Genomic DNA, 26,845 nt, shown 5'->3' on the forward strand with positions numbered 1-26,845 from the left:
AGGGTTGTTGTGAGGATCAGTGCCTAGCACAGGTAAGGTGAGCTATTCGTTTTTTCTTTTTTTAAATTGGAGTATAGTTGATTTACAATGTTGTGTTAGTTTCAGGGGTACAGCAAAGAGAATCAGTTGTACATATACATATATCCACTCTTTTTTTAGATTCTATTCCCATATAGGCCATTACAGAGTACTGAGTAGAGTTCCCTGTGCTATACAGTAGGTTCTTATTAGTTATCTATTTTACATGTAGTAGTGTGTATATGTCAATCCCAATCTCCCAATTTATTCCTCCCGCACCCCTTACCCCCTGGTGCAAGGTGAGCTATTCTTAATGTGAATATACCTGCTAAATAAAGTTATGAGATTTTTAGAAGTTAATTAGAGCAAAACATAACTCCTCAAACTAATTTCTCCCAACTTAAAATTTGATTTTGATGAAAATAGTTTACCCAGATTCGGGGCAACTGCAAAATGATGATGTTTGGAATTTCTAGCCTGTAACCCACATGATACAACACTTTAATTATCAAAGATTCTTCCTGTCCATGTGCAGGAGTGCTGGGCACCCAGCTAAGCAGTTAAGCATGAGGTAGAGGCCAGAGGAGGAGGCACAGCAGTCCCCCCCATTGTCACCAAGAAGCCAAGATCAGTACAGGCAAGAGAAAGTTCATTCATCTCTTCATTTGTTTGTTCCAGCCATTCTTTCATTCATGCATTCACTCTTTGTTTTCACACGCCAAACATTTAATGGGTACTCGCTACTTGCTCATTGCATGTGGCATAGTGTACAGATGTAGATGTAGATAGATACATATACAGATATATGCACACACATACACACATTCATATACACATACAGATGCTAGTCTGAGCGGTGAGACCAGTGTGAGCCACGGGATGGAAGAAACTTTTCAGAGGAGGATGAAAGATGGAGCAAGTCCCTGGTGGTTGAGGAAGATTTCCATGGATGGAGAGGGGTGTGAGGCCCCCGGGTTGGGGGGTGCCCAGGTGAGGAGGAAGAGGGCGCAGGCAAGGCCTGAGAGGAGAGCAGCGTGCTAGGACAGAAGGTTATGGTGAGGATGGAGAGCAGGTGGAAGGAATTGTGCTGCGTGCCCCCCCCCTCTTTGGGGAGGTCTGTCGCCCTTGGACACCACCCCGAGAGAGAGTCCTCTGCCTCAGGCGACTGCAGTTTCCAGGTGTTTTCTGCCTCGCGCTCCCTGGCGAGAGGGGCCCTCCCGGAAGGAGGCAGGGGCTGCTCTAGGGGATCCAGGCAAGCCTTCAGGTCTGCTCCAGGAAAGGTCACACTGGCTTCCCGATCCACTCGCCTTCTGAGGACCTAGGAGTGGTGAGCTGTTCTCCCACTTCCCGGCAAGAGCTGGTCCCAGGGAGGGCTCGTGTCGTCCCTGCCTCCGGGCAGCAGCTGACACTCCTTCGAGTTCTCACACCTGTCACTCACTCTTGGGCCCTGTGCCCTGGACCAGCTCAGACCCCAGCCTCTTCCTGGGCTCCAGCTGCTCTGCCTGCGGTGGAGGGCTTTCTAGCTGGTGGCTCTGACTACATCCTTCCCTGTATCCCTCTGCCCTTTGAAGAAAGGCTCAAACTCTTGTCCTGACAGTCAAGCTCCCTGCCGAGCCCTCCAGCCTCATCTGAAGTACCCCAGATGACGTACTTCAATCTGCCCCTTCCTCTCTTGCCACACTGTTCTCAAGACACACGGCCATTCATGGCCAGAGATCCAGACTTCCTCTCGGGTTTCCCCATTTTTGCTGTTCCCGTCACACAAAATGCCATTTAACCCATCTCTGTTTGTCAAAACCCTAAGTGTCCATCAAGCTCCAGATCTAATCTTACTTCTGTCTTTTCTGATCCCCCAGTTGGGTGGAGTCCCTTCCTCTCTGCCCACCTCCCAAACCTGTGGACCTCCTTTAGGTCAGCGCTGGACCCAGCCTGCCTGCCCGCCTCCCCCACCCACCCTGGCCCACGGCCCCCGAGATGTGCCAACACTTACATGCAGCCTCCTGTCCCTGAAGCGCCTTAGCGGCCCCAAGTGTGTTGGGTCAAGGGGAGGCCAGACATGCCCTGAGCCCAGGCTGTAACACCTCCGACAGGGCAGCTTCCTCTGTTTCCTGGCAGGGCTGTCTCCGATTGAAATAGCCCCTGCGGGGGCCTCCCCCCGCCGCATCACCCTCAACACCAATGCCTAGCGGAAACTGAATCTAAGGAGCGAGGAGGCAGAGAAAAGATCTTCTTCCTGGAAACATCCCCACCCCAGCAGACGAAAGCGGGTGATGAAGAGGCAGACAGAGGTGGGGGAGGACCAGAGGCTGCTGCTCTGAGGCCAGCCCCACAGACCCAGCAGCTTCCTTTCTCCTCAGCCCTCTCTCAGTCTATCCATCTATCAGATGGGTAGTTTGGTGATTAAAGAACTGTTGGTCTCTCTTTAGCTATAATACCCAGAGCCGTTTTCCTAGTCACTCCTCCAACCATCCCTCCTTTCTTCATCCACTCAGTAGCTCATTCACCGACCTGTCCATTCTTCTCTGTGACAATCCACTTATGCACTCACTTATTCAGCCACCTTCTCCCTCCCTCCTTCCCTCTCTCCTTTTTTCCACAAGCGTGATCTTCCCACATTTCCCCACTTAGCAGTCACTGTTTCCTTGGACACTGCAGGCCCAGAGCTCCCTGGGAGTGAGGGGCGTGGGTTGTGGGGATAGAGCTGATGCCTGAGAACTCACCTGGGTGCATTCTCCCTGCCTGTGCCAAGCCCCTCCCAGGCCCCTCCGCACCACCGCACCAGGACTCAGAGCTGTTAGGACAACCAGAGGAGGAGATGTGGCTCCTTGCTGTCCCAAGGGGGGCAGCTCCAGTGGTGGAGAGAGTACTCAGGGGCTGACCTGGAGGAGGTGGGCTTTCATTTGGAGTAGCTGAGGCAAATAGGGACAGAATGGTACAGGAAAAGGTCACTGCCCAGGGAGTTCGAGGCCCAGGTTCTTGTTCTACCTTGGTACCTACTCACTTTGTGACTCTGGACAAGCCCCTCCCCCTCTCTGACCCCCCTCAGTACAATGTGGTCATACTGGCCACCAGTATGTTGTGAGGGTGACCTGCCAAAGGGAGGGAGGACTCTTTTTACCTTGTAAGGTATAAGCACCGATCTCACCCCCAAACCCATTTTACAGGCAAGGGGATTGAGGAACCGAGGTGGGGCCAAAAGTTTGGAACAAACTGAGAAAATTCAGGTTTGCACTGCTGGTAAGCACTTGGTCAGTTGTGCATGGATTGGTCACCTACTGCTTATTCAAGTCTGTGCTAGGAGGTCGCTTGTGCCTGCTCAGAGTGCGGACCTCCTGGTCTGATTTGCGCTGTGCTAGGGCTCAGGAGGGCAAGGAGGCCTGGCCTTCATCCCAGCCGCCAGTTCTCTGCTGGGTTCCCAGGACAACCTCCTGTGGTCACCCCCACCGGGGTGTCTGTCCCAAGAATGGGAGCAGGTCCGAGGACTTGCTGAAGAGGTCAGCCCCAGCGTAGGGCTTGGGTCTCAGTTCCTGCCATCTGGATGGGGCCCTGAAGGGAGAGCTCAGGTCTTAGGGGTCATGGGTACACCTGGAAGGGCTCCTGGAGAAGGCATGTCTGCTGCTGGGCTTTACAGGGCTGGGGTGACTTGGACACATAAAAAGAATGAAGAGGGCATCGCAGGCAGGAGGCACAGAGGTAGGGAACGAGTCTACCCTGTGCGAGAAATGAAGAATAAATATTGCAGCCAGAGCATGGGATGAGTTGTGCGAAGAGGGGACAAGATGGGAAGCCTGACGGGGGTGGCCTGTCATAAAACCTCAAGCAGAGCCCAGGTGCCACTGCTTTGCTCCCAAGCCTGCCAGGGCTCCCAGCCTAGCCTCAGCCTTCCCCACCAGGCTTTCCAGCCCTTGGACCTATCACATTGCTGTTTCCTCTGCCTGGGATGCTCTCACTCACCTTCTCTAAATAATCTCACTTATCCTTCCTTGTAGTTTTCTAATCTGTAAAATGAGAGTGATCATTGGTACCCTACTACATAGGCTGTTGTAAGAATTAACTGAAACCATGTATGTGAGCGGCCCTGGTACACAATAAATACTCAATAAATGGTCTTTTGTTTTTTGTTTTTTGCCGCACCGCGCGGCTTGCAGGATCAGGGATTGAACTTGGGCCCTTAGGCAGTGAAAGTGCAGAGTCCTAACCACTAGACAACCAGGGAATTCCCAGACATTTGTTAACTGAATGAATCAATTCCAGGCCCCACTTTGGGCTCCCTCAGTCCACCCCAGCCTGCACTGATTTCCGAGTCCTCAGCGCCAGGTGTCATTCACTTAAGTACCTTCCCTGTGCCGGATGTTTTATCTGCAGTTCTGGGCTGGTAGTGGTTGAGATTATTCTCTCCATTTTATCGAGGAAGGAAGGCTAGTGAGTTTCCCAAGGTGTGCGAGACTGGTGGTATTTGAACAAGGTCCTCCTCACTCTACAGCCACCTTCCCCATTGTTGCCCCCAAATCCATGCTTAGGGCAGGTCTCCAGACCGCAGGGTCCTCCCCTCTGTGGCTGGCACTGAGCAACCTCAGGGATGGGTTCCCCACCTCAGTTCCTCCTGACCAACTCCCTAGCCTTTCTCCCATTTATGCCTGGATAAGCTCAAGCCTTGTTCTCAGATCCCTCACCTGGGCTCTCAGGAGCCACTGGGGACATGGGCAGGGCGTAGCGCCAGTGCTGAGCCCTATCTGGCTGAGGGAGAGGCCTGGGGAGTGTCTCCCTGACACCAAGCTTTCACCGTCCATCTCCACTCCAGGCACACCTTCAGCGGAAACACTGAAATCCCTCACCCCACCTCTGCCATTTCCTTTTTTCAATTCAGGCAACAGCGCATAGGGTTTGTTTCTGCCTATAGCAGAAGCAATTAGGTTTAGACATAAGGAAGAACGGATAGGGGTTGAAGCTCCTTGGGCTGCTTGGATCCTGTGGTCTCAGGATACCCCTTTAGATGACTTGGCAGCCTCACTCCATCCCAAACCCCGCCCCAAGGCCCTCTTATCTGGAAGGGATGAAGAGGCCTGACTACCAGAGGCAGCAGCTGGAAGTCTGAGCCATCGCCTGCCAGCTGGCCAGGAACCAACTCAGACCAGGCTGGACGTGGGAAGAGACCTCCTAACCTTGGCCTGACTGCCTTCTGGGTAACAAGACCTGGAAACCCCCTTGTCTGCCCCTTGCTTCTAAGCTTAGCAGCAAGGGCACAGGATGACAGAGACCACAACCAGGCTTCCTTCCTCTGAAGAGTCAGACAGGCCGGGATGCATCACCGACTTGCTGTGTGACCCAGGGTGAGCCACCTACCCTCTCGGTGCCTGAGGTGCCACCAGAGAAACGGCTAGATTCCTGAGACCAGTGCCTCCCAGGCACCCAGGGAACAGGGTGCCCCAGGGAGGCACCCAGGGAACTCCTGGAGGAGTTTCGGTCTCACCTGTGGTGTCAGGCTGTCCACTAAAGCAGGCAAACTTGGCAGTAGGAGGGCACAGGGAGACTTGATTTCTCTTTTCTTTTTCCACTTCCCCTTCTTGCCTCCTGCTCAACAGGAAGAAGTTCAAGCTGGAACTGAAACAGTCATTTTGAGTACAAGGAAGGGGAAGCTGCAGCCTTGGGGAATTTGGGGGTTGAGGCTGCAGAGCCCCCAGCCTCCAAGCCTGCACGCCATCACTCCCTTTTTTTTAAAACTTTTTGGCCATGCTGCATGGCATATGGGATCTTAGTTCCCCGACCTGACCAGGGGTCGAATCTGCCAGTTTTTCTCTGGCCTCCACAGGTTGAGCAAAGAGGAAACTTGCATCTCCTGCGGCTCTACTATGCACAGGCCCCAGTTGCCCATCCGTGAGCTCATGTAATCCCCATCACAATCTGGACAGATGTTTTTACTGTGCAAAAATACTTCATATGGGGACTTCCCTGGTGGCGCAGTGGTTAAGCATCCACCTGCCAATGCAGGGGACACGGGTTTGAGCCCTGGTCCGGGAAGATCCCACATGCTGCGGAGCAACTAAGCCCGTGCACCACAACAACTGAGCCTGCGCTCTAGAGCCCGCAGGCCACAACTACTAAGTCCACGTGCCACAACTACTGAAGCCCACATGCCTAGAGCCCATGCTCTGCAACAAGAGAAGCAACCACAATGAGAAGCCCACGCACCACAATGAAGAGCAGCCCCCACTTGCTGCAACTAGAGAAAGCCCGCGCACAGTGACAAAGACCCAGTGCAGCCAAAAATAAAAATAAAAAATAAATAAATTTATTAAAAAAATATACTTCACATGCCATATCTCATTTACTCTTCACAGTTACAATTCCCACTTTGCAGATGAGGAAGCTGAGGCCTGGCAAAGTTAGCAAGAGGTTCTCTCTTAGGCATGTGTATAAGGAGGTCTGAGATCACGGTGACTTGGTGGGCCCAGGGCTGAGAAGTCACAGGTCAGCCTCGGGGTGAGGAACTGTGGGACAGAGCACAGGGTCCCAGAGAACAGCTGTGACAGGGCAGCCCCTGTCAGCAGGAGAGTCCATAATGGCCAGCTTTCCAAGTCCATGCCCATGGGGCTGTAGCAGCTCCCACCCAGGGTCCTGGGAGATCCCAGGACCTTTCAATAAACTCCCTTCCCTGGAGCTAGTGTGAGAGGGTTCCTTGCCTGGAGCCCCAGGCTGTCCCATTTTTTAAATCTCCCCATGGAGGTGTGCCATTTGGATCCCCCTTCAAGAAAGACTCTGCTGTTTAGTTGCAAGGAGTACAGTTGGCTGACAGCCTCCATTGGTGCCTTCAAAACCCGCCCATCCTCCCAGATAACCAGGCTCCAGTCCGCTGGGGAAGAGATGGCCTGGGTCCAGTTCTCTGTCCTGTCCTGCAGGCCATCATTGTTCCTCTGTCATTTCTCCCACCCAATTCCCAGACCCCCTTCATGATGATGGCCTCCCTTCCTTCCTCTCCTGGAGTCTTTTTTTTTTTTTAACTTTTTGGCCATGCTGCATGGCATATGGGATCTTAGTTCCCTGACCTGACCAGGGGTCGAACCTTCTCCCCCTGCAGTGGAAGCACGGAGTCTTAACCACCTGACCACCAGGGAAGTTCCTCTCCTGGAGTCTTGAGGATCTGGGAGAGGTAGGCCTGTGGTGACCTAGGTCTGCCAATGAGACAAGAGTGGGCTCCTCAAGCCCTGTAACTAGCTCAGGGGTGGATGGGCAACCTTCACTGGGCGCCTCAAATTCTGGAGCTTTTGTTGGAACACTGGGAAGGAGACAGGTTTCCCACTGAGTTTGCAAAGCTGGTAGGACGTAAGTCTGGAGCTGCTGCAGCCAGGCTAACTGTCCTACGAACTGAAGATACTACCACCAGGGAGGAGACTGTCCAAAATAAAGCCAAGGGATGGCAGAGTTGAGAGGTGGGAACACGCAGGTTCCTGAGAACACCATTGAGCACCTGCTTCCGGCTGTACCTGAAGCTTTACCTTTCACTGGACTTTTTGAAGGCATGAGCTAACAAATTCCCTTTTTGCCTCAATCTGTTTGGCCTAGGTTTGTCACTTGAAATCAGGAGTCCTGCCTATAGTCCTGTGCCCCCATTCCTCCCCTTTCCGCTTTCAACAGCCCATCTTTACAGCTTTGGCCTCAGAACCCTAATATCCATGCAGTGGAGGCTGGAACTGGCAATGGACCTGGAGGTCACCAGCAGAGGAGCAGGTAGGGACTGAGGGACTGTCAGGTCAAGCCTGGTTTCCATGGGGCAGCCAGGGAAGCTCCCCAATTCACTTTCCATGGGGAGAGCCCCTCTTCCATCAGCTTCCAGGGTAACCACTGTGTCATCCCAGTAGCTCCTGAGAAGGAAACTAGAAAGCTAGAAATCCAGGGTCTAGTCCTAGATCCATCACCCACTTGCTGTGTGATCCTGGGGCAGTCATTTCACCTCCACAAGCCTCATTTTTCTGAACAACTTCACTGCTACAGTTCCTTGGCTACCCAGCCAGTGCCATCCACTGAGCTAAGTGCTTTTGCGGCAGGATCTCTTTCACTCCTAGCCCTGTGTGGTGGCCTGTTTATCGCCGTGTTACAGACAAGGAAATGGGCTTCGAGAAGGCTGGTGTCTTGCCCAAGGCGACACAGTGAGTCAGTGGTGAGCCAGGACTAAGACACGGCTCTGAATAATGATAAAGTTCATGCTCAGGAAGAGAGATGACATTTCCCTACAGGAAAACTGAGGCCAGAGAGATCAGGAGCTTCCCCAAAGTACACAGTAAATCCACCATGCCACCCTGTGTCTCGGGAACACAGTGTCCTGAGACAGGACAAAGGAATGGGGACTGGGCGTCAGGGCAGAAAAGAACAGCCCAAGGGGCGATGTCAGCCACACTCCCTCCCTTCTCTTTGTCAGGAATTTGGGACAAGGTCTGCTTTCCCTTTGTGGTCCCAGAGACCAGCACAGGCTCCAGCTCCCAAGAGACACTGGGAAATGTTGAATGAGTGGACCCCGTCTGTACAGATGAGCCTCAGGGCTCTGTCCTCGGTGCTGCCTGGCAAAATAAAACAAAATAAAGCAAAGCAAATTTTTGGCTTGGCTGATGACATAGAATACGCGTCAGGGGGAATGAAGGTCACGGCCACAGGAATAGCACCTCTGAGACTTCTTGTGTCCCCCAGCCCCTGACCCTCAGGAAGGGCAGGCCACCAACACTGCCTGAGTGTTCACTGTGGATCACGGTCCTACCCATTTCACAGACAGACACTGAAGCCCCAAAGGTAGGCAACCATGTCCACAGCTCTCACAGGCAAGGTTTAGGTGCAGAGAAAATCTCAGAAGACCCCTCACTGCCCACAGAAGGCAGCCCTCTGCCTTCACCCTGCTCTGACCATCTCTGGTAGCTGAGCCCACCTGGCAGACACAAGAGACTCAACTGGACCCCAGAGCCCCGGGACAATGACAAGGCTCTGAGATCTGGATCCTCGGGCCAGAGAGGCCCTAAGAGCATCTGACCCAGAGCTCTCCACAACCCCTCAGAGAAGGGAGGCTCCCTGAAGCCTCTTCGATAGGCTTGTCTGGCCCCTGCTCACGTATGTCCCATGACAGGGAGCTCACCCCTTCTCTCCCAGGCCACTGAATTCCACCTTGAGAAAGCTCAGTGAGACATATGCTTTGCCATAGCAAGCCCTGAGAGCTGCCCCATCACTGCTTCTGTTCTGTAGTCCAACCTGCCTCTGGGGCCCCAGAACTTGGCTGCCCTCAACCCCCTAGGACATCCTGCAGAGACTGTCCCATTCATCAGCTGGTCTTCATTCCCATGAGCAAGTCCAGTCACGTCCAGGCCCAGGGAACCTAGGAGTGGAGCCCAGAAACCAGGCATGAGGCCAGGAGGCCATAACCATTTCCAAACCTGAGGACAGAGCCCTTTTCCTCCGTCCTGTCTCATTCCCTACCTGGGGGCTGTGAGGGGGGCATGGCCTCTTCCCTCACCTTCAGATGTCAGCCATGTGGCACTGGGGCCCCCATGTGTGGCCAACCCAGTGTGGGAGGAGCAGCACTTTGTGGGCATCTGAGAGGTGGCCTGGGGGGAATAGATCAAAGTCAGGGCAGCTGCCAGGCTCAGGGTGTCACGTGGAGGGGTCAGCGGGTGGCACAGGGGGTGCTGCCACGGAGCACGTTTTTGTGTGTGGAGTGTGTATGAAAAACACAGGACAGACTTCATCCCCTTCAGGTGGTCACTCAAACAACATCTTCAGGGTGAGGCCCTCCCCCTCCACTCTAGTGAAAATTGCAACCTCCCACTAGCACACACACGCCTCCGCCTCTGCTGTATTTTTCTCCTTAGCATGTACCATCTTTTTCTTTTCTTTCTTTTTTTTTTTTGAGACATCAATGGTTTATTGGACAGGGAAGCATGTCCCATATTTAAATGTATTATTTTATTTGTTTGCTTATTGTCTGCCTCCTCCCACCAGAACATAAACTCCACCAGGGCAGGGGTTTTCATGTTTTCTTCACTACTGCAACCCCAATGCCTAGGATGGTGCCTGACACATAGTAGGTACTCTATAAAGTATTTGTTGGATGGATGGATGGATGGATAGATGGATGGATGGATGGATGGATGGATGGATGGATGGATGGATGGATGAATTTCTAGGGGTAGCTCGAGAACAGAGAAGATACAGGGACAGAAATCTGACTGGGGGCATAGGGGACTTGGCTCAAGGCTGTGTTTTATCGCAAGCTGCAGTTGGTACTTGCAACATGTGTTTATTGGAGATTAGGGGCCGATAGAGACCTGTGGGGCTGCCTCTTACTGGCTGTGTGTGTGAGATTCAGGCTGTGAGCAGTCCCAGCTGAGAAGGGTGAACAGGACATGGCCTGGTGGGCCTGGACTGCCTGCCTCTCCCTCCTGCCCTGTCCAAGGTCTCCATCTCCCCAAACCCCTACACTGGCCCTGCTTGCCCCCAAGAGCCTCCAGCCTCCAAGCCTGCACACCATCACTCCCTTTGCGCCAGGGCCTCTGATTTGGAGGCCTCCAGAACCCTGGGCCAGCATCTTCTTGGCCCCTCTCCCTTCCTTTGCCAGCCTGGACCTCCACCCCAGGACCCCCGACTGCTGAGAACACAGCCCATCCATTTGTATCCCTCATTCCTGGTACCAGCAGCCTGCTCAGCCCTGCACTACAGAGCTGAGTGTGGATGGAGGAATGTGACCCAGCCCAGGGCCCTGAGGCCCCACAAACTGGTTGCCACCCCACTTGGCTGGGCTCCCAAACTTTCACCTGTCCCAGAGCGGCCTCTCTCCCTTCTTGTCCAAGACTTTGCCCTATCTTTCTTGTCAGGCCTACCCTCAATCCCAATAGCCCTCAACTCATACTTCAGAGCAAAGGAAGGCCTTTCCGAGGGGCCCCCCTTCAACTTCCTGGCCATCTAAATAAATCCAAGCCTGCTTCCCTCTCTCCTCATTCCTCCAATGCCTCAGGCCACCTCGTTCTGTGTGGATGCCCACCCCCTGCCAGCTCCACCCCTCAGCCCACAACACTTTCCATCCTCACCTCTCACCTTAGCAGCACCTCTTCCTTGACCCTGTGCCTCTCCAGCTGTGTCTTCTTCCTCCCCTCACAATCAAGCTTCTGAAAGAGTCCTTGCTGCTCTGCCTCTACTTCCTCCCTCCTTGCCCCCATTTCTCACACCCCTACCCGAGGGCAGGGTAGAGCAGGGAGTCTTTGGGCCCAGCTCAGGGGAGAGCGTTGGGCACCCTGTCCTTCTAGGTGAGGCTGGGAGCCTGTGACTGTCTGAGCTCCATCATAAGCAAATCTCAATCTCAGAAGTGACCTTGATGCAATAGACTTTTGGGGAAAAACAAGCCACTTCTGTTTGACGTCGCCCCTGCTGAGGCTGGTGCAGGACTGGGGGAGGGGAGCCACCTCTGTGGCTTCCAGAAAAAGGCCTGGACTCTGCTGAGAATTTGGGGTGGAGCTCGGGATAGGCATGGCACCTCCAGAACATCTGTTTAGGTGGGAACTGGGTGATTCTAGGGGGGTAGGTGAGAGGACTGATACCTCTGCACAGCTCATGATATTGGTTTGAGAAAACATCAATTGTCTGTATCACAGAATAGGATGGGCTGTCGATCATGGGGCAGGTGTGGGTGGGAGGCACAAAGCTCGCCCAGCTATCCCCCAGCATCACTCCTGATCATACAAAATACGAGGATCCACTCCCGAATGGGTCTCTCCTCAGAGCTCCCTGGAAAACCCAGAATCCTTCAAGCCCATTCATTCCAATTCTCCAAGTCAGTCCCATACACTCTCCGCAACCTACCCCTACCCCTGGGTGGGGTCCAGGTCAGTGAGAGCCCAATGTCCATTCCTGGCATCCGCACCCCTCTGCCACCCATCACTGCTCCCTCTGCAGATCTCGGTACTTGGCAGACCTGGTTTCCACCCTGGCTCTGCAGCTTATAAGCAGTGACTCTAGCTCTCTGAGCTTTAGTGCCCTTAATTATAAAATAGAGATAACCATACCCATCTCACAGTACTGTTGGGGCTCAAATGCAGGAATGATCTAGAACGCCCGGCCCAGAATCTGGTGCAAGCAGGTATTCACTCAGTGGGGCTTTTATTATCACTCATAATTTTATCACAGACCAGCTTAGAAATGGCCTCACTTTCAGTCTTTGCTTATTTACCCACTCACTCACTCACTTATTCACTCATTCGTTCATTTCCCATGCGTTTGCAGGGAGCCTTAAAATGTGCAGGGACTTCACTGGGCTTTGGACCTCGTCCTTGAAAAGCCTCAGCTGGTGGGAAAGACAGATGAGGGGGTCTCTGGGAAGACAAAGGAGGCCCCTATTCTTGCCTGGGTTATCAAGGAAGGCTCCCTGGAGGAAGTGATTCTTTGATGGACTGTGGACAAAGAAGCGGAGGGTGTTGTTCCCCACAGACAGACCTGCTAGAGATAGGAGGGCACGGGTATCTGCAAGTGTTCGTGTTTGCAGGAGGTGAGGCAGAGAGGTCAACAGAGCTAGGTCCCAACAGGCCTCACCCAAATGCCAGGCTACAAATTTGGCCTCTGCGTGGTAGGCGTCAGCCAAGGAGCCCTCGATGGTTTGTAAAGCAGGGCAGAGGGGTGAGCAGAGTTGAGATTTAGGAGGTTCCTTGTGCTGCTGGATGGAGGATGGATTGGATGTGGTTAGAGTTCAGGTCAGAGACAGTAGCCTGAAGTGGCTGGGACAGGGAGGCTGCAGGGCCAGCTGGTGGTAAGGCCAAATCAGGGGCCTCGGATGCCTGGCTCACAGCAGCCTCTCACCCCTCCTCTGCACACCCCTCCACCAGCCTTGACGGCCATCATGCTAGAAAGACAGATTGGAGGGGTCAGGTTCTCAGAACACAGATGAAAATCCAAGGCCCAGAGCAGCTGAAAGGCTGGTCTACAGCCTTGTAGAGTCTACAGGGGTCTTCTACCCCTGAACCTGTTCCCAAGCCTGCTGCATTAGTCTGACCCTCCTCTCCAGGGGAAGCAAGGGTGTGGCTTTGGTAGATGGAGACTCAGAGGAGTCTGGAAGGATGACTTGTTCCAACTGCCTGGGCTGCGTAGGCCCTCCCGTCTCAGACTGGGGAGGGGGGCCTTCCCGAGTTCTCTCCTCTCCTTCACACCCATTTAGCAGCTGAGGAAACTGAGGCCCAGAGAAGAGAGGCATCCGGCTCCCGAGATAAACACAGCTCTCTGGGTCTTGGGATGGATGTCAGGTGTGGGAGACAGAATCCTTGGGTCCTAGCCTCAGCCCTGCTGCTGCGCAACTGGATTCATGATTCCTAAGGACACTCAGCTGGTGAGGGTGGAATGCCTGCGGCACCAGCATCTGGCCCTGGGCCTGCCCTTGTGCCCAGCACCGTTCCCAAGGTGCTTCTCTTCCATTCCAGCGGCTGGAAGGCATGGCCGAGGAGGACAAAACAGGGAGGAACCATCTGCTCCCAGGAACTGAGGGTCTGGGCTGGTCCCTCCTTTGCCAGAGGAGCCCAGGCCCCACCCTGCCTGAGGGGACAAATGATCCCATCAGCACAGCTCAGCCGAGCTGTGCCTCAGCCCCACAAGCTCTCCCAGGGCGGGCTTGGTAAGGACGCCCAGCTCTGGTCCCTGGCGCTTGCAGACTTGACCAAGCCCCCTCAGCGTCTGGCCTTGCACTTGACCTGGACCCTACCCAGGGGAGGGGATGGACTGTGGGGAGGGTATGGGATTGCACGACAGAGACGGGGTTACTAACTGGTTAAAGTGGTCAGTGCTCATCGCATTTCCCCGATGGGAAACCTGAGGCCCCACTTCAAATTAATTACCAAGCCCTGTTCGTTCTCCATCTTTACACCTGTCAGACTGTCCCCTCCTCTCATCCTGTGGTCCCTGCCTCAACCCAGTCAGCAGCCACTTCATGCTCTGTGTCTTCTATGCAGGCAATGCATCCCCTTTCTGCAGTTACAGAGGTCCTTGCTCAGCAAAAATCTAACTTCTTCACTCCCCTGCCTAAGCATTTTATGGCTTAGGGCAAGCCGGGGCCCTGACGACCCCTCTGTTCTCAGCACTAAGGCCTGCCCCTCACACACAACCCACTAGGCCCTGAGCTACTTTCACTTCCTGAGACCAGCTGTGCTCTCCTTTGCAGCCCAGTCAGTGCTGTTTTTGCCCCTGGATTGCCCTCTCCCCAAACTGCAGCTGGCAGGCTCCTGCTGGGAACTCAATGGCACAGGAGACCCAGGTCCTGCCCTCAGGAGCTCAGCCTAGACAAGGGACATGTACCTGAAGACCCACAGTCTGAGGCAGACATCCTGCTCCAGAGCCCTGTGGGAGCCTAGACAGGGAGCGATGGTTCTGCAGGCCGGAAAGGCTCGGTAGAGGAGGTAGCAATGAAATGGCCAAGTGTGCACAGAGGCAAAGGTCATTTCAGGCAGAGAAAACAGCAAGGGCAGAGGCTGGATGAGGCACACTGAAGGATGGTGAACACAGCTGGAGCAGCCAGTATACCAGCAAATGTGGTCAGAAAAGAGGCTCCAACTTATAATAATAATGATACAAGCACTGAACCCTTACTGGGTGCCAGCTATACAATACTCCATTTAATCCTCATAATGACCTTGTGAGATTAGACTGGTATTATCTTCATTTTATACCTCAAGTGGGGAAACCAAGGCACAGAGAGGTTAGCTGACTTGCCTGAGGTAGCACAGGTAGAAGGAATGGCTACTGGGCTATGAACCCAGGCAGTCTATATTCTTAGCTCCTACAGTAAGGGCTGGGGTAGGGAGGTTCTCAGGTGGCAGGGAGATCCAGCCCCTCCATTGCTCTGCTCAACCTGCCTGGGACCAGCTTGCTTAAGCTCACCTGCTCACTAATCACAGGGTTCCATAAACATTGCCTCCTCCAGGAAGTCTTCAGGAACCAACTAAAAGGATTCTCTCTACTTCCAGTAGCCCCCATGGGAAATCTGAGATGAGGCATGTCCTTTCAAACACAGCCTCCCAACCCCAGCTGTCTATCAGATTCCTAGACCCCTTCTGGGGAGGAGTTTGCCTGTCAAGCATCTCTGCCTATAGGGAGCCCTGTCCTCCATTCCACGGTAATCTTGTTCATTCAAGGTGGACACCTGAGCCAGAGCTGATCAATCAGAGCATCCATCCAGACCCCTTACCAGTGACTGGTTCAGGGGGAACCAATTAGCGTCTACCCCAGGATTTGGGTGGAACCAGCGTGAAAGTTTCTCTCCCAGGATTATTAGCCATGAGGGCCATGGAAGCCTGGTGCTTCTGGAAAGAACTTGGATGAGAATGTACGAAGCCAGTAGAAAATCAGGAGAAATGATACAAAAAGAGAGACTGCTGATGGCATCACTGTAATTGCTGAATCTAACCATGTCTGATCTAGGTCTACTTTTGAATTTTCCTTTACATTCACTAACACTGTTCTTGCCCAAATTAGTTGCATTTGTTGTGTGCAATCAAAACAGACCTGACCAATATGACACCGAAAGCACAGGCAACAAAAGAAAAAATAAATTGGATTCCATCAAAACTAAAAACTTTTGAGTATCAAAGGATACCATCAACAGAGTAAAAAGGCAACCCACAGAATGGGAGAAAAATATTTGTAAATCACACATGTGATATGGGATTAGTATCCAGAATATATAAAGAACTCTTACAACTCAACAACAACAAAGAAACCAATTCAAAAATTGGCAAAAGACTTGAACAGACACTCTCCAAAGAATATATCCAAATGGCTAATAAGCACAGGAAAAGATGCTCAACATCACTAATCGGTAGGGAAATGCAAACCAAAACTATCATGAGATACCACCTCACACTCATCAGGATGGCTATTATAAGAAAAAACATTAAATAACAAGTGTTGGTAAGGATGTGGAGATGTTGGAACCTTTGTGCGTTGCTGCTGGGAATGTAAAACGGTGCAGTTGCTATGAAAAACAGTATGGCAGTTCCTCACAAACAAAACAAACATAGAAATACTAAAAGATCCAGCAGCTTCACTTCTAGGTGAAAAGAATTGAAAGCAGAGACTCAAACAGATATTTATATAAATGCCAATGTTCCTAACAGCATTATTTACAATAGCTTAAAGGTAGAAACAACCTAAGTGTCCACGCATGGAAGAATGGATAAACAAATGGTGGTATATATATACAATGGAATATTATTCAGCCTCAAAAAAGGAAGGAAATTCTGACACATGCTATAACATGGATGAATCTTGAAAACATTATGCTAAGTGAAATAAGCCAGATACAGAAGGACAAATATTGTATGATGCCACTTATATGAGGTACCTGAAATAGTCAAATTCATAGAGACAGAAAGCAGAATAGTGGTCACCTGGGGTTGGGGGGAGAGAAATGGGGAGTTATTGTTTAATGGGTAGAGTGTTTCATTTGGAGATAAAATAGTTCTGGATTTGGATAGTGGTGATGGTTATATAAAAATGTGAATGTGCTTAATGCCACTGAATTGTACATTCAAAAAAGGTTAAAATGTTTTATGTATGGCATAAGAAATATATATTTTATCTTTGCCCCTGGTTCCTCACACAGAGCTCCTAAATCCCTTGGAATTTCCTGAGTGATAGGAGCAACTTTTGTTAACAAGTTCACTCTTGGCAGGCACCTAGAGAATAGAGAACTTCAGGATGGGGGCGGGTTGCCAGAAAGAACAAACCTTGATTAGAAGCTTAGAACTTTCAGCTCCACCCCCTAAACTCCAGGGAGGGGGGAGGGACTAGAGATTGCATTCAATCACCAATGGCCAATGATGTAATCAATCATGCCTCCAAAATGAAGCCTCCATAAAAAAATACCCTAAACAACAGTGTTCTGAGAGCTTCTAGGTTGGTGAACACATCAAGGTGCTGGGAGGATGACCCACCCAGAGAGGGATGGATGTTTCTCGCCTCTTACCTTGCCCTATGCATCTCTTCCATTGGCTGTTCCTGAGTTGTATCCTTTATAATAATCTCGTTATAGTTAAAGTGCTTTCCTGGGTCCTGTGGGCCATTCTAGTGAACTATGGAACCTTAGGAGGGGGTCATGGGAACTCCTGATTTATAGCCCGTCGGAAGTACAGGAGGCCTGGGACGAGTGACTGACATCTGAATTGGGGCAGTGGGTGGGGGAGACAACTGAGCCCTTAACCTAACGGGTCCAGGCTTACTCTCAGAGTTGGTGTCAGAATTGGTTGGTGTTACTAATACTACATATAAAACAGATAACTAATAAGGACCTACTGTATTACACAGGGAACTCTACTCAATACTCTGTAATGACCTATATGGGAAAAAAATCTAAAAAAGAGTAGATATATGTATAACTGATTCACTTTGCTGTACAACAGAAACTAACACAACACTGTAAATCAACTATACTTCAATTTAAAAAAAAAGAATTGGTTGGTGTTAGGAGGAGAAAACTGCACACATTTGGTGTCAGAAGTGTTGTGAGTAAAAACAGTTCATTTTATGTTATATATATTTTCCCACTAAAAAATGATTAAAGGGACTTCCCTGGTGGCGCAGTGGTTAAGAATCCGCCTGACAGTGCAGGGGACGTGGGTTCGAGCCCTTGTCCTGCCACGGAGCAACTAAGCCCCTGCGCCACAACTACCGAGCCTGCGCTCTAGAGCCCGCAAACCACAACTACTGAGTCCACGTGCCACAACTACTGAAGCCCGCGCACCTAGAGCCCGTGCTCTGCAGCAAAGAGAAGCCCGCGCACCCCAAAGAGAAGCCCGCGCACCCCAATGAAGAGTAGCTCCAGCTCGTGGCAACTAGACAAAGCCCGCAAGCAGCAACGAAGACCCGACACAGCCAAAAATAAATAAATAAATGAAAATAAGTAAGTAAACAAATAAAATGATTAAAAGGGTAAATTTTATGTTATGTATATTGTACCACAATAAAACACAAACAAAAACAGCCCTGACCATTACACCTATGTGTCGGGAGTTAATTCTCCATGGGTCTCTCAGATTTTGGCAAGTCTATTAAGCAGAGACAGATAGCCTTCGTTCTAGACCATCTTTTCAACGGTGTTTGCATAGCAAACAGACTTGGAAGAGAGTGACAGTGTCTCCCTTTGGAGCACAAGGCAGTTTTGTTGGCTGTCTGGTATGACAAAAATAATGTCTTCCTTTAGGGCAAAGGTCAAGCAGGCTCACTGCCCATTATAAAGGATTTGAGTTGCCTCAGGTCTAGGTTCTTCCCGTGTAATGAAAGGCATTGCATGGGCAGGTATTATCTGGCCTTTACATTACCCTGTGGGAATTGGGGCTTGAGGAACCAGTGCTAACACTGGTATTCTCCCTGCTACTACTGATGTGAGGAACAGAGTTCTTTGTCTCTAACCAGGAGTCTTAGGTCTTCTGCCAGCCTCCATGAAACTGTACTAGGCTAATTTAGTAGCCTGTAAGTGTGGTACAAGCTCATGCCCTTCACAGTTCTTGATGCCATCTGCATCAGAATCTCAGGTAGGAGATAAAGGAAATTCGTGTTTTTGACAATTCATTATGATAGCCAACTCAGGCTTGTGGGAATCTTGCCCTAGAGCTACACTCTGGAAGAGCTGGTTTCCCTAAGGTGCTGCACTTTCCTCCTCTTGGAGGCTGCTCCTCCCTGTTCGCTCCAGCTGCCAGGAAGCACACAGTTGAGTTTCCCTGACCTCCTACTGTAGGACCCATGTTAGTTTCAACTTCTTTTTAACTGTATATTCCTGCTTCTGTTGTTTTTTAAATTAAGATGTAATTCAACTACCATAAAATTCACCCTTTCAAAGTGTACAGTTCAAAGGTTTTTAGTATACTTTTTTTTGTGTGTGTGTGTGTGATACGCGGGCCTCTCACTGCTGTGGCCTCTCCCGTTGCGGAGCACAGGCTCCAGACGTGCAGGCTCAGCGGCCATGGCTCACGGGCCCAGCCGCTCCGCGGCATGTGGGATCCTCCCAGACCAGGGCACGAACCCGTGTCCCCTGCGTCAGCGGGTGGACTCTCAACCACTGCACCATCAGGGAAGCCCGGTTTTTAGTATACTTTTATACTAAACATTAATCCCAACTATATAATTTCAGAACATTTTCATTACCACGAAAGAAATCCTGTACCCATTAGTAGTTACTCCTCATTCCTCTCTCCTTCCATCTTGTGGAAGTTACTTATCTACTTTCTGTATATATAGATTTGCCCATTCTGGATGTTTCACATAAATGAAATCATATAATAAGCATGATTTTGTTACTGGCTTATTTCACTTAGCATAATGTCTTCAAGGTTCATTCAGGTTGTAGCATGGACCAGCATTTCATTTTTGTGGCTGAATACTATCCCATTGTAGGGATATACCATATTTTGTTTAACCATTCATCAACTGATGAACATTTAGGTAGTTTCCAGTTTTTGGCTATTATGAATAACATGGCTATGAACATCTGCATACAAGTTTTCATGTGGATGTATGCTTTCAATTTTCTTGGGTACATACCTAAGAATAGAACTGCTGAGTCATGTGGTCACTCTATGTTCAACTTTCTGAGGAACTGACAAAGTCTTCCAAAGTGGCTGCACTAATTTACATTCCCACCAACAACATATGAGAGTTCCAACTTCTCCAAATCCTCACCAACACTTGTTATTGTCCGTCTTTTTCCTTACTGCCATCCTAATGGGTATAAAGTGGTATCATATTGTGATTTTGATTTACATTTCCCTAATTACTCCTTTTTTATGTTGTCATTTATATTTTACCTTTTTGGTATATGTATTTCTGATCGGAGGCCTGACGTCTTTTGTGGACCAAGTACCCCATGGAGTAGGACAGCCATGGGTTTCAGGGCCGGACTGTCCTGGTTTTGAATCCTCCCTCAGCTTCTATTAGCTGTATGACCTTGAGCAAGTTATGCAAAACTCTGAGTCTCAGTTTCCCCACTTACTAAATGTGGCTTACAGTATTAACCTTTCATGGCTGTTGCTGTTATTATAAAGATAAATTTGTAATAAAGCCATGGTGTGGGCCTGGCATAAAGTAGGTCCTCGGTGAATCTTAATAAGTTTGAGAGTCTGACAGGGAGGTTTCCAGCTTGGTCAGGAGACCTAGGCTGGGGACTGTTCAGATTTTAATCTATTATCTCTTTTACTGAAGCAACTTTCTACAGCAGAGGTGTTTTAGGCTGCCTCAAACATCAGCCTCCCTGTGTCTCTATTTCCCTTTTGTGACATGAGAAATGAGGCTGTGCACCATAATGTGAATGTTGCTCAGCCTGGAGGGTTCACTGTGACCCCTTACAAGTTTCGTCTCTTGCCTCAATCATCATACTAGCTGCTGCCTAAAGGAATATCTCCTCCCTCATGAAGGGCTCTCCAGGGTGAGGAGGGAAGTGAACTAACCTTCCTAAGAACCTACAAGTAATGCGCACTATCTTATTTTATCCGCTCCATGAGCTGGCCAGGCAGGTTCTAGTACCCCATTTCACAAATGGGGAAATTGAGATTCCAAGAAGTTAAATAACTTTTCTGAAATCACACAGCCAGCAAATGCTGGCGCCTGGGTTCAAACCCAGCTCTGATTTTAACATCTGATTCCTTTTCCCTGTGCCCTCCACCCCCACCCTGTCCCCCAACGGAAGGCCCTCCGGAAACTTCTGAATGAATGAGTGGCTGCTTCTCCTCCTCCGGGCTCGACAGAGACAATGTCATCCCTTTGAGCTGAGATCTGCCCCTCAGACGCCACAGGTAGGCTCTCTCCTGGGGCCACAGAACAACCCCAGTCTGTTCCAGGCCACAAAATTGAGCACTGCCCTGGGAGTCAGGATGCCAGGCTCTGCCCCCACTACTACAGACTTAACCCACCCAGGCTTCAGTACTCTGCCCATGAGTTCTCTAAGCGAAGGACTGGATCTACTCGCCTCTAGGTCCCTGGCATCCAGCACAGGGCTGGGCACAGATGCCACTGACCCAGCCTAGGCCATCTCCACAGACCCACAGCTGCATCTCGCACAGGCCTGCCCTCGCATGGGAGCTGTTAATGACAGGGCTGGCCCTGGGGCAGGGGGAACAGGAAGACACCTCCACATGTCCAGGCCAAGGCACTGGCCCTCACCAGATGTGCCAACAGTCAGAAAGGAACAGTCAGAGCTGGGCCGGCAAATCCCCACCCCGGACTGAAATAGAAACCCATTTCAGAGACAAATGGGGAAATGGCCCCGGGACAAGAGGGGTGGGGTGTGGGTGTCATTGGGGAGGGCCCTGGAGACAGTTTCCTGAGAGCCTTGAAGTGTCTCTGCTGCAATGGGTGGGCACTGTCGCCAGGCTCTGCTAACTCACCCCTCCTCTAGGGAGGACAAGTTAGAATTCCGGGTCCCATCCTGGATAATATGCTTTAAGCTCTCTGAACTTCATCTTCCTCAACTGCAAAATGGGGATAATGATAATCTTGGCTGCATTTGCTTTTATGTGAAGCACTTAACACACAGTAGGTGCTCAATAAGTGACAGCCATTGTTATTATCGCTTAACCTTCTCTTTCAGCTCAATAGTGACTGAGTGATTTATTCATTTGTTTTTTCATTCATTTACACATTCAGCCAGCCAGTCAGCACACCCTCGCTAGGTAGGCCGCAAGAGTTAAGGATAAAGATTTTGGAGTTAGGTAGGAGTTGAAACCCCAGCACTGCCACAAGTTGGGCTGGGTAACGTTGGGAAAGTCATTTCCCCTCACTGAGATTTCACTTCCTTGCCTGTAAAATGGGATTAATAAGAGCACCCGGAGGGTGGGGGTACTGGGATGTTGTGAGGAGCCAGTGGAACAATGATGTGAGAGTGGCTGGCACAGAGACTTGGAGGGAAAAATGGGTGGCAGGTGGGCTGCGCAGGGGAGCCAAGCAAGCTGCCAGCCCTGCAGACTGGGCAGCCGGGCCTCCAGGGGCCGGATGAGGTGAGGGCGGGCTGGAGGGGAGAAGAGTGGGCGGGCTCAGAGACAATTGCTAGGTTTCTGGACCACAGGTTGCTCCCTTCTGATAAACTAAGGAGCAGTGAGGAAACACGGAAAAAAGACTGGAAGAAGTTTAGAGAAGAGTCCCAGCCAAACAGGGAGCTTTGGGCAGCATGGAGTTACTGCCCCAGCCAGGCCAGGGAACGTGAGCACGCACACCACGTGTACACATGCTCACAATCTGCACATTCTCACTCATGCATACACACCCGAGGGCTTGTACACACACACACAGATGCGCCATCAGAGGCACAGCACTTTATAGTTTACGAAGAGCCTTCTCTTTCATCTTCTCATTTGATACTGAGGGATGGAGAGACTGTCCCTGAATTGGTGTAGGACCCATTCTAGAGCTGGCAAGAGATGTGCGTCCCTGGTATCTTCCAGAGGCCAGGGCCCATACCACGGGCTGTGCTGCTCAGTTTTTCCCTTGTGGTGGTGTCGTGGGAGTTGAATGGCAACAGAAACGCCAGAAAAGTTTTAACACAGCTCCCTCAGATATACTCGTTCACCCTGCCGCACTCCCCTTTAGCAGATCGCACCAGGACTCAGAGACTCACTTTCCCCACCAGCCACGTGAAGGCAAGAGCTTTCCTAAGGGCCTCCTCTGTGGACTCCTATCTGGTCCTGATCCTTCCCAGCCTCTTCCCACCACAGGCTCCTGGGGGCACAGCCTCCTCTCTGAGGGGCACTCACCAGCATAGAACACTTAACAGTTTTTCAAAACTCAGGGGGAGATCGTTGTTACCCCCATGTTACAAATTGAGGCCCAGAGAGGGAAAGTGACTCAAACCCAGGCCTGTGTGGCTCCCAGGCCCGCCTGCCCTGTCCCCCTCCCCTACCGTGGCCCAGCCTGGTCCCCAGGTCGCTGTCTCCTCTGCCCTACACGCTGCACAGGCTGCAGCTCTAGGTACAACCAGGCCAAGGAAGGGAGGAGGACCCCAAGTCCGCTCCCACTCTCTCTCCAGCTTGCAGCAAGCCAAAGTGGCTGCAAGCGGTCCATCTGTCAAGATCGCTGAGCTCTGAGGGGAGGTGGGGTCTTAGCACTCTCAGGGCACGGACCCAGAACACTCACCCAGGAGGGAGTGAGCGCCACACAGCTCTGTCAAGCGCTGGGGGAAATTCTGACTCCTGGAGCAGCCCCTATTCTAACCAGTTCTGGTGCCACAAACTGTCACATGCACATCTCAGAGTCGTCCCGGGAGACAGCCAATGAGGAAACCGAGAAATCCGAGGAGGGGAAGTAACTTGCCTCAGCCCAGAGCTGGCAAGCTGGCAAGCAAGGGCTGAGACCCAAATCCAGAACATTCCAGCTCAAGTCCCTAACACCAAGGCTGACCAGCCACTTCCCAGTCACTTTGCCGTCTGAGTGTGCTCACCCCCAGAATGGGTATCGTCAATTCAGCTCCAAGGGCTGTTGGGAGGATTGAGTGAGGTGGCATTGAAAGACCAGGGCTTGGGCTTCCCTGGTGGTGCAGTGGTTAAGAATCCGCCTGCCAATGCAGGGGACACGGGTTCAAGCCCTGGTCCGGGAAGATCCCACATGCCACGCAGCAACTAAGCTTGTGTGCCACAACTACTGAGCCTGCGCTCTAGAGCCCGCAAGCCACAACCACTGAGCCCGTGTGCCACAACTACCGAAGCCCGCGCGCCTAGAGCCTGTGCTCCGCAACAAGAGAAGCCACTGCAACGAGAAGCCTGCGCACCACAACGAAGAGTAGCCCTCGCTCTCCGCAACTAGAGAAAGCCCGCGTGCAGCAACACAGCCAAAAAAAGTCCCAATGCAGCCAAAAAAATAAAATTAATTAAAAAAAAAAAAACACACAGACAGACCAGGGCTTGGCCCGGGGCCTTGGCACCCAGCGGATGACCGCTTTCTTCCTCATCTCCACCCCACCCCTCAGCCCTCTCCTGGCTTTTCTCAAGTCTGAAGAGAGTCCTGGCACTGCTCATTGCTGCTGCAGGGAATGACTAACCTGGTTTTCTCAGCAGTGCCTGGAAGGTCCATTAAAGGATGCTGAGACTCTGAGATTAATGGTTCTGTTGTCTGGCTCTTGCCCCACGGGTCCAGATGCCTTGCCTTCCACCTGTGGACTGAGTATGGCTCCTGAGATTGAGGGTGATTTTGGGGGAAAAGTCTGAGCCCAGGCCACCATCGCCTTCCCCAGCTCCAATCCATCCTTGAGCTTGGGCTCGATGAGAAGGCAGCCAGGGTGGCTCTGCCTCTGGCCAGTGGTGGGTCTGGGCCAGCCACTCCCCATCCGTGAGATTAGTCCTCTTCCTCTTCCTCCTTTTTCTTTTTTTACAAGTACTTATTGGGCACCTGCTCTGTGCAAGTAATGTTCAATGCACTTGAGAGCACAAAACTCCCTGCCCATGTAGCACCTACATTCTAGCAGGGGAGACTAGTTTATTTTAGTTCATGAGTAAATATATAGCAGGTCAGGTAGTGATAAGAACTATAGAGAAACATAAGGGAGGTTAAGGGGCAGAGATCCACAGGGCTTGGGGGCACTGTCTGGATTTTCTGGGTCCTCTTCTCACAACACCACCTCCCACCTAGCCTGGAGGAGACCCCAGACCCTGAGCCCCAACGCTGTGCCTGGCCCTGCCTTGGTGGGTCTCAGCAGCAGGCCAGGGGCCAAGGCGAGGGCTCCCTGGGCACAGGCCACAGCTCAGGACCACTAAGGCTGCAGCGCGGAGCATCCTGAGCCTGCCTTCCACTCGCAGCCTGCAGAAGCTTTCCCCAGGCTCGGAGAGGGAGTGCGTCCTCCAACCAACCCCGATGTTTCATTGTAGAGACAGGGTGCTGGGCCCAGAGACGGGCAGAGACTTGCCTGGATCACACAGCAAGGCAAAGGTGTCTTGTCCCCCTCCTGCCCTCTCCTCTGGCATGTCCACAATGGTGCACTAAGGGCAGAGCACTGGCCTGTGAGGGACTGCCTGTGTCCTCAGCCGGCCCCATCCTCCCAGCTCTGACAGGCCAAACTCGTCTTCTCTCAGCCCCAGGAGGTTGAAGCCACTTCCCCTCAGCCCAACCTCAAGAGGTTAGGATTTTGGTCGACTGCCTCATCTTGCTCAGATGTGATTTCAGGTGGGTCCTACCCCTCTCTGGGCCTCAGTTCCCTCATCTGCCAAATGGAGGAAATGAAGGCACCTGCATCTCGGGTCTGTCAATGAAGAATGAGCACAACACTGGCAAGAGGGCAGTTTGCAGACTTTTAGGTACCACTCCAACGACACAGGTTGTTATATGTTCAACACTCCTGTTTATCTGAAAACCAGCCTCCTCATGCTTGTGGGGCCCTGAGGCAACCCCCAGAGCAGGGCAATAAGTGAAAATTCCACAGAACCAGTTCTACAGAAAAGACAAAAACACCCCGGCTCCCAACCAGCGGGCCAGCAGCGGACAGGAAAAGCCCTTTCTCTGTCCTTGTGGTGAGAAGGTGAGCAGGGAGACACGGAAAGGGATAGGCCTGGGAGGACTGGGAAAGCTTATTCCGGGAGAAGGTGTAAGCCCGAGGTAACTGTAAGCCTCAAGTCCCAGGCTGGGAGAGGACGTACCTACACGAATGGCAGGTACATGCATGTCTACGTGGCGGGGGTGGTGTCAGCTATGAGTGGGTCTGACCTGGAAGAGGCACACGTATTCATAGGGGTGCATGTGTTTGGAATTGCACCCATGTGTATACGGTACACGTGTGTGTCCGTGAGAGTGGCCCTGGAGTGTGTACATTCACACGTGTGTTTGCCTGTGCTTGTGTCTCTGCATGTAATGCACACATGGGCCCACTCCTGGGGTGCCCACAAACCCCCAGTTTAGAGGCCTTGTTTTCCCAGGCTCAGCAATCCTTGCCACAATCCCAGGCAGGCCCAGAGGCCGTGGAAGATTTGTGGGGTTCCTGGTCACAGCAGGCTCTCAATTTCCCTGGGGAACAAAAGCCGTTACACAAGAGGAGGAGGAAGGTTTAGAGGATTAACTTGGCCTGCTCAGCCCTGGATATAGGCTTCTCATAGTGGCGGAGGGGTGTGCCCAAGGCCGAAGCCCTCCTCCTGGGGTCCTCAGCTGCCTGTGGGCACTGACCCCTTCACAGCTATCCTCCTGCCCTCAGTCACTGGCAGGAACCCCTGTCCAGGTACAACAGTCAAGCACTTTACAGTTTACAAGGATTCTATCCACAGTCACGTCCTCACAGAGTAGACTGAAGCATGGACTTCGCACAAAAGCTTTGGCATCCTCTGAGAGCAGGTCAGGAATGTGCCTGGAGGCCTCACCTTGACCAAGTGAATCAGATCCTTAAGGGTTTCAGGCAGACATTGACTTTTGAGAAGCACTGATATAGAAACTCCATACAGAGCAGCCCCTCATCCCCCAGGTTCTCCCAGGATGGCTAAGACCCATTCAAGCAATCTATACTGACAAACACAGTGCTTACCACAGTGCTTATACTATCTCATTTAATCCTCATAAACCCACGCAAAGTAGGTACCATTATTATCTTCATATTACAGATGGGAAAGGGAGGCACACTGAGTGGTTAGGTAACTTGCCCAAGGTTCCTGTAGCTAGTAGTAGCAGAGCCAGGATTTGAACACTGCTTCATTCAGCTGCAATGTCTCCATGTCTGGGTGGGAGTCAGTCTGGGGGGAGAGGCAAGAAAAAAAAAGCGAAAAATCCAAGAAGCCAGTGGATGTTCTCATAAGAATCTAGGGAACAGCAGATTTTACTTATGGATTGCTTTAGAATTTCCAAGCCCATAAAAGGCTGGAAGCAGCTCAGACAA

General features: G+C 51.5%; 1 protein-coding gene across 4 annotated transcripts in view; it reads right to left on the reverse strand.

Moving 5' to 3' along the window:
* P2RY6 (pyrimidinergic receptor P2Y6) overlaps nt 1-26,845 on the reverse strand; it is a 56,669-nt gene that overhangs the window by 5,578 nt on the left and 24,246 nt on the right. Inside the window, exon 1 of one of the 4 annotated variants that reach the window (XM_033862313.2) lies at nt 24,038-25,627. The exons of 2 other annotated variants lie outside the window; for them this stretch is intronic. The gene's annotated coding sequence lies outside the window, so the exon portion shown is untranslated. Of the gene's footprint in view, nt 1-2,008; nt 2,141-24,037; nt 25,628-26,845 lie in introns of those variants that run through there. One more of the 4 variants, XM_033862314.2, reaches the window with a different exon arrangement.

This window comes from Tursiops truncatus, chromosome 8 (genome assembly GCF_011762595.2).
Source record: "Tursiops truncatus isolate mTurTru1 chromosome 8, mTurTru1.mat.Y, whole genome shotgun sequence".
NCBI lineage: Eukaryota > Metazoa > Chordata > Mammalia > Artiodactyla > Delphinidae > Tursiops > Tursiops truncatus.